Genomic DNA, 9,000 nt, shown 5'->3' on the forward strand with positions numbered 1-9,000 from the left:
CACATATTAAGTGGTAGGAAAAATATTGTAAAAGAAAAAAAAAAAGCTGATGATTTGGCAATGTATATTTATCCAGCCGCCTCTACTCTGCAGCCCCTAATTAAATTCCAGTGCCATAAATTCCCTTCAAATGTCACCAAGTTAGTAAACAGAGTTCACTTGGGTTCATCTTAATCTCACTGTGAATGCAACTGTTCTGACAAGGTCTCAGGGATTTGTTAGAAAATCCTGAGGAACTGATGGCACCATGCAGACCAAGGAACACACCAGGCAAACACAAAGTGAAGACGATGGAGGTTGTGCTACTGTACGACCTATCACCTAGCACTGTTTAAGCCATCAGTTGAAGATGGAAAGAGTGTGTGGTAACCTTCCAAGACATGCCCAAACTGTCTACCTACACTGCAGTCAAGAAGAGCAAAAGTTACACAAGCTGCTAAAAAAAAAAACCCTTGGAAATTCTGGAGGAGCTGCAGAGATCCAAAGTTCAGGTGGGAGAATCGATTAGTTGTGCATTCCACAAATCTGGCCTTTGCAGAGCAGTGATAAGATGATGTCCCTTGTTGAAGGAAATATACAAGTCCCATTCACAGTTTGCCATGTTGGGGACGAGTAATCATCTGGCCTTAAGGTGATCATGATGTAGGAAGATTGTATTCAGTAGCAAGACTTAGAAATTGATGTTCATGGATGTCCCTCACATCAAGACTGAGTCTGAGCTACTTACAAAGAAGAATAGGCAAAATGTTCAGTCACTAAGCTGTGTCAACGCTTCAACTCAGGGGCTGAATGCAAATTCTTGCCACACTTTTCAGATTTTTATTGACAAAACATTTGAGAACAATGCATAATTCTCCATCCACATAACAGCTATGCACAACTTTTTTGTCAGTCAATAACAAAAAGTCCAAATAACATACCTGGAGGCTTGTGGTTGTAACATGACAAAATGTAGATATGTTCAACAGACATGAACACTTAGGTTTGGCACCATATGCATGCACTGAATGATGATACAAGCATTTTTGTTGTCCTGAATAATTCCCCCTCCTAAGGCCCATACCTGTAGCTTTGGCTGTGACTGACAGCTGATGCTTTGGATGACGGCGAGCCAGTGAGCTGTAACAAGTCACTCCAGCAAAACACAATCTCCTACAAGTCTCAAAGGAAAGCTCTGTGAGGGAGGCATCCAATTCTGCCTTCCTTTCAGCTATCATCCGCCAGGCATGCAGGAATGAAAGAAGCAGGATTGAGAGGAGGGTGAAGCAATAGAAATTGAGACATATGGTGGAACGATGGCGGGGCGCAAGGAGATAGCAGGCGAGGAGGAATACATGAGGTATTGTAAAGCAGAAGGCGGAAAGATAGAGAAAGGCCACGAGAGAAAGGGGGATTTTCTTCTCTTCACTTCTCTCCATTCTGTTTCCCTCTGGCAATATGGTGCTTATTTACTGCGGCCTCTCCTCTCCCAGTGGAATGGGAGGGAAATGGGCTCTTAACTGGGTTTCCATACATCACCCGCTGACACTGATGCTTGTAGTTTTGGAATGCCCGCATCTGATGTTTCTTTTTAAAATCAATTATTTACAGAGTATCCTTGAGTTCCTGCAGTTTATCTCGGCTAATTGCAGTACATCACCTTGGTTGTATTTCAAATTCTTTATGGGAGAAATGCTGTGCATGTTTTTTGCACAGAGCTGTAAAATTGTAGGCAAAGGGCAGCTAAACAATTTAGCTTTTATGCCTTGAAGCTATTCAAAACATTTAAAAGATCAACTCTCCAGTTCTTGGTTCAATTTAGTAAGTCTTAAAGATAAGATTTTGAATTTTGGAGAGAAATTCTGTGAAAAGGAAAAGAGAAGTTCATAACTTAGCTGCAGTACAGAAGTATTATACAATATTTGTTTGACAGGAACCAGATAGTTGGTCATGGATCCCAAAGTTAATGGTTCATCCAAGAGGGGTCAAGACCAAAACAGACTTCTACTTAAGAAAATTTATCTTTAAGTTTGTCTTACAGTTTTCTGTGTTGCCATATATGCTAATATTTCTAGAAAAACAACTGTTGTGTGTGTCTAAAATTGGGGGAATAAAAATTATTTGGTGGAACATAAAGTCCTGTGATATCTTTGAAGAGGATGCTTTTGATGTGCTCTTGTAAAAGTTTGTGTATACAAGTCATCACATAAATCAGACATTTTTGATGTTGCGGTTGTTTTATTATCAGCAAAGTCTTCTTTGGTCTTGGCTCTTCTCAGACTTTGTTGCAAGCCACCAGGGACCGACTAATCTGGATTTATACTAAAGGAGTTTTCACACCAGGATAGCACATTGGTTCCATGGGTGGGGACATACTAGAAATCTTCACAAATTCAGTTGGTGTGATTCACTTTTGCAATATTCTTTTAGAGGGGTATATTGTGTGAAATGAGCCCTGACGAAGCGGGAATAAAGGAGAAAGAAAATCCATCCTCTTTAGCTTGCTTGTTCACAATTGAGCGAGACCAATGTGCAGCTTTGGTGTTTCAGTTCTGACCTTGGTGTTGGAGCCTAATTGCTTTTTCACAAGAAACAGGCAGCAGATGAGGCAGCGAGCCACCCAGCATGTTGCTTCGTACATGTAGCTGGTTCACTGCCACTCTTTGGTTTGCTCAGCGGTCTGTTATCAGCCGAACAAGTTAAGTTTGGTTTGTCTGCACCAGAGTTTGGATGAGTTTTATGCCTGGCTACGCAGAGGAGTCATTGGTCGGTTTAAAGCAGACCATCGGGTGTGAAACAAAAACGAATGAAGGAATCGAGAGTTATCTTTTACAGGTAAGATTTTAACTGCCTGTCATGGTTTACCAGAACCATACTTGAGAAATCCTGAACTATTTCTTTAATGTGAATTAAATTCAATGGACTGATTTATTTGAAATATAATGATGGTAATTCAAACCCTTCAGGTTGCACTACTTTCTGATACCTGCAGTAAGAATTATATTAGGAATATGACAATCAAGTATTAGTAACATAAGCCTATTGCAACCGCACAAAAAATGCAGTTATCAGGAAAAAATTACATTTCCTTTGTCCAAGCAAAGCTTGAATCCAATCATGTTATGTCACATGGTAATCATCTTCGACTATTGAGCTCTACCCAGCATGCTAACCCTTTTATGAGTCCTAATTATCTCCTTGTACACACTGATGAGACCAATGAAGAAGGTTTTTCCATTTTAAAGCAATGCTTGGTGCACCTGTGGCCCATCAGGCAGATTAGGATGTCATTGAACGTGGAAATATGTTTAATTTCTCCTCAGCTCGCCTGCCTCTCCCCCAGAGCATTTGCAATCTGATTGCTTTTACATGAAGCTAATGAAATAAGACAGCATTTTTGGCCAATCCAATAAACACATTAACCTTTACAAATCAAAAGATGTCAGCTTTTAACTTTTTACATTTGCCTAAAATGGTCAAATTAAACAAAAAAGTCATTATGCTTCTTCTATGCTGACTTAGCCGTGCATCCGTGTGTTCAGAGACAATGGATTTGTTAGAGGTTTCCCTAGAATAGAAATGTTAGTGTTTATCTTCCTGTTATTAGGGGAAAGGGTGATTTTGTTATCATAATGCCACAGACACTCACCTTCACCGTAAACAGTCCAAAACACATTAGATTCGGGCAATTTTTCATTGTTTGACTTGCATTTGAATGAACTGTTGACTCTCGTGACTTTCTCTGCCGCCATTATCATTAGCGCCACTAAAGCAAAAGTTCACACCAATTTGTCTGGGCAGATTGAGACAAAGCTAACAGAGAAAAAGTGATGCGAGGGTAAACGCACGAAAAGCTAAAAGATGAGGAAACGTCGAGCAAGGTGAATGGTGGTTAGACGATCACCGAGACTGAGATGAGGACGGCGGGCGAAGGATGGGGAGGAAAGCGAGCTGATTGACAATTTGCATCCTCTTCAGAGGGTATCAGAGGACATGATTGAATCCAGTCAGGCTGAACCCATTAGGGGAGCACTGCTGTCGGAGGCCGAGCGGAAAAAGCCCATTCACTGCCACCAGGTCCACGCTCCTCACCGCTCTCCATTTATATTCATGCAAGGTTTGAGTTATTGAGGGAGAGGAGTGAAAGAAGGAGAGGAAGAGGGGAAAAAAAGAAGGGCTGGAGAAGGTCTTAGTCGTTTGCCGTCTGCAAGTTATAAAGTTCGCACCTTCTCCCAAGTTTGCTCACCTAACCTTTGCACAACTGATTTGCATGTCAATTCCATGGGTCAACATCACCACAAATTGGATCCAAACTGTGGACATGTAACATCTTAAGCTCTGTAAATGCAGCAGGAAAAGCATTTAAAACCTCTGGGGAAAAGGTAAAAGACATTTGCATTTCAAGCAGCTCAATCTGTCTCTTCTCATTAGGCTTTGCTTAAAAATGTTACCATAACTAAAACCTATCGAGGGCATTTTTGGCTCCGACAGCTTTGTGACACATCACGGATGAGCTGATGCAATCACCTTGCCGAATGCTCCTCTTTGTACTCCTTAGCAGATCTCAGGGCACGATGAGAGCAGCAGAGATATAACACACTTGAGGGTGCGATAAGCCACCGAATCCAAGGGCCGCCGGGAACATTTCCCATCTCCGTTCACCTCCGCCAGGCAGCTGATTCGCAGCAGCCCTGGAGTTTGACTAGGTGACAAAAGAGGTGGAGTGCTGTGGAGGGTCTTCCGCATGTCGCCATTTATCTCACACACGCAGCACACACCCTAGGCAACGGTATTACAGCAGCCTCGCGTTTGATACAGCCAGCTGTGAAAGCAGGAACGTTGGAACCAGGCTGATACATTTGTCTCCACAATGAGAATCGGGAGGCGATGCATTATTTTTAGTTCTTTGCTGGTGACTTCTCAAGCTGGACTTGTTGGGATATTAACGGTGACTCAGAAACACATGTGATAAAAGGACACAGACATTCACAAACGGCTATGATAATATTTTAGTTTGTATCTTAGAGATGCAGTCAGGATGCCAAATTGCCTATTTGGCTGTTTTCTTAGAAGCTAGCATAGCATCACTAATCCAGTTTTTATACATTAGCTCCTTGCTTTGATGTGATTATGAAAACACAAATTTGATAAGCCTATCCAGAACATTTTAGGGAGTCCAAGGACACTAAATCTGAAATAACAGTCCAACTGATGAGGTCTCCATGCAAACATCAAACCCATGTGAAGTGGAAGAAAAGCAGTGTTTTTTTTTTTGTTTGTTTGTTTTTTCTGCTATCTAACTTGAAACTTCATAAAACCACATATTGTTGCAATTACAGCTGCAAGGGTAATTGCTTACCCTTAAAAGCTCTGCGCACCTTCTGATTAGAATAAATTTATCTTGAACTCTAAGAAAAACATAATCATTCATTTTCGTAGCATTACTTCTTAATTCAAACAAACTGGCCACTTACCTCTGACTGTCCAATCTAGAATGAGGAACTTAGATGCTGTGTTTGATCAGTGTCGACAGGTATCAAACTTTTGTTTCAATTTAGAAATATTTTAGAAATATTTCAAAATTAAAAATGCTAATGTCTAAATAGGAATTGTAGAAGATAATGTGTGCATTTGTTTCTTGCTTAGACTGCTGCCATTGACTTTTTTTTATAGCTTTAACAAAAAGGACCTTGATCGTCTCTCAATGGTACAAAAGCCTGGAGTGAGAATTTTTGCCAGAATCAACAGAGAGGCATTTGTGTCCTCAGTTTAAACATCTCTATGCTGATTACCACTTACTTTCAGACTTCACTTTGAAGTCATACTTTTAAACTTTAAGACTCTGCAAGTTCAACTCAATTACTGCATCTCTGACCTGGAAAAGCCTTGTACAGACGTATAAGACACAGTACATGAACACTCCACTGCGTTTGTTTTGTTTTTATGTTTAGCACAGACGGACGCACAACTTCTTCTGTGATTCAGGGAATCAGCCCGTCAGAAAACACTAAAAATCCTACCTCAGAGTCTTTTTTTTTCTTTTTTTTTTACTTTAACAGTGCCATTCTGACACATGGATATTCCCCATCTGACTTCGCCATCAAGTCTAACCAGCTTCACTGTCGCTGATGTAGAAAAAATCTCCAGAATGATAGAGCCACCATTACGTGTGGTGCGTTTGGGGTGATATGCATTGTTGCTTTTCCTGCAAACTGGAGGTCTTCAAATAATGATATGGACCCTTGAAAGGTTAGCTTCAGCACTTTATGTTGTGTTGGATTTTAAAGGTGACTACAATAAAGGTGACTCAACAAACACATGCCTCAATTTACTGGTGTTTAGTTGAAAAAGAAATATTAAAACATGTATTATTTTGCTTCCATATAATAGGCATGTGCTATTTTGTACTGGTCTATCATGTGAGTTGCAACATGAAAAAAAAAATAAAAATCAACAGTTTTGAATACTTTTGCAAGACACTAGGCAGGTTTACATGGACATGGATAATCATGCAAACACCACCAATCAGAATATTCTGATCAGATTCGGCTTGATTTGAATGAAATTGTAATCCGAATGAGAGGGGAAGTTTATGACGATTCATAACAGAACTGCGTGCATGTAGACCTTTCTTCTCATCACGTTACTGCGATTGCGGCAGAGTGACCTGCATGTGTGCAGAGAGAAGGGCAGGAGCTGGAGGCAGCACAGAACTTTGAAGTAACTCAGGAAGACCAGCAGCAGCATGTGTTGCTCAGCCTGCAGCTTAATAAGGCAGCACAGTAACGTCTCGACTGTAATCAGAACCTGGCGCAGCTCCATTCTGGCTCAGAAGACAGTATATGAACACATTGCTGTGTTTGTTTGTTTTTATGTTCAGCACAGACGGACACGCAACTTCTTCTGTGATTTTTTTCTTTTTTTTTTCTTTTAGGGAAATGTTACAACTCTGCGTATGGCAGTGCTTCTTTCCTGAATAAAGCCTGGCGCGTGTAAACACATCATCATTGGATTAATTCATGTCGTGCTCATTTAAACGATGCATTCGGATTACGTAATTTGAACACATTTCAACCCAAACAAGGTATATTGCGCATGCAAACACAGCAAATGCAGATATAGTCTTGGGGTTGTTGTTGAGTGGACTGGTTATAAAAGCAGTAATTGTGTAAACTGTAGGAAGTGGTACATCTGTTCTACCTGTGACTTTGTTTTTACTTCTCTTTGACTTCCTTGTGTTTCTTTTTTAGTCTGTCTTCTGTCCCTGTACTCTTCTACCTCTTCCTCTTTGTCCCTGAGGTTTAAAATAGACACAAAGGGATCATGTTCAAGTTATGAATGTCCCAATTAGAAGGAGGAGGACTGAGAGGTTTTTCAAAAGCAGTACTCAAGTGACTACTGTAAAAACATTGCCAAGCCGTATATATATATATATATATATATATGCAAGCTATTGCATATATATATATATATATATGCAATAGCTTATATATAAGCTATTGCAAGCTATTGACTCTTAATGCAAGCTATTGACTTCTCAGTGAGGACCAAGATTAGGTCAAACATACTTCACTCGCTAATGCATGCTTAATGGGTCTGCTATAGATTAGCCATAAAGGGGGACGATCATAAATATTGCTGGATTTTAAAACATTTATGAGTAAAAGTCAATGCAATGCTTCCCAAATAGTGAGTCACTGTGCAGCAGCAGGAGATGCAGACATAGGCCTGCCGATAAAAAAGTAAATCCCAGATATTTAGACTCAGCACTGGTACATTGATTCCACTCCCACTATGTGAGATAGGTTGTTGATTTTGGTTGACTACGGCACTGCAGTGTCCCCGGCTGGAATCCACAGAGTAATGAAAGAGGAGCAACAATGCGTCACCGGGAGTCAGGAGCTGACGTGTTCGTGCCCGACTGCATTAGTCACTTCTGCTTCTGTGTCACAGTAGTTGACAGGTGTTTGTATGCTGCAAGCTCATGTGCCACCTTTGACCCCTGGCAAAAATTTATACGGAAGGGCTGAAGAATATTCCTTTAAACCCCAGAAACTCACACAACCCTGTCAGTGCTGTAAGATCAGATTTCTCAGAGAAAGAGAAAGAACCAGAGAGTGAAAAATCACAACGGCCAACATGGCTGACGTACGGTCAGCAGGAGCTTCACACAAACGAGCATTTAGTAAAAGTCACTATATTTAGGAGGGACTGAAAGAAACTTCCCCGATGAAGTCTAAGGTTGCTGTCTCACCAAACTGTGTTTGGCTTTATCTCTCTCTCTCTCTGTGAAGAATTTTCATTTTTAAAACAAGCTATATCGAACGGCTGCCGTTGATAAAGCAATCAGCAACTCGGTGAGGCAGTAGATCTCACTCTGATGATTTTTTGAGTGCACAGTGCATTACTTTCAAGTTAAAACCTTATTAAAAAAAACAATGAAAGCCATAAAAATGCTCAGAATATAGCTCTGCTACAGGCTGCATAGCTATTAACCTCGCTCTGCGTGCAGATGCAGGATTGATTTATATCTTAGTCTTAGTTTGTTGCAGCAACAGATAGAGCCTACCTATCCACTGCAGATGCAAAAAATAAATAAATAAAAAAACACCATTATCAGCTGAATGAGTAGTGACAGTGCTGTGTTTGAACACGTGCAGCTGGAAGTGTTGATTGGCGACATCGAACGCTGTGATATACAGGAGCTAACAGCTGCTGTTGATTTTTTAGCACAAACTTCAACTTGAGATGAAGGAAGAGAAGATCTCTCTGTCTGATGTATGTACGCCGCAAGATTAAGCTGTTCCACACAGCTATACGCTGCTGTCCCAGATCTTTGTTTTACTTAATGCATGTGTGTTTCAGAAACAACATCGCAGACATCCCTTATCAGCTGTTTTGAATTAACATTGGCCGTGAATTTAGTTGTCAGTTTTACCAGGAACATTCATCAATTCAGTTTTATTTTGTCTGAACTGATCTTAGACCTTGTTTATATTTATAGTAAGCTTGATTTTTAAA

Source organism: Poecilia latipinna, unplaced genomic scaffold, assembly GCF_001443285.1.
Source record: "Poecilia latipinna isolate Pla-1442-1.1 unplaced genomic scaffold, P_latipinna-1.0 Scaffold1363, whole genome shotgun sequence".
NCBI lineage: Eukaryota > Metazoa > Chordata > Actinopteri > Cyprinodontiformes > Poeciliidae > Poecilia > Poecilia latipinna.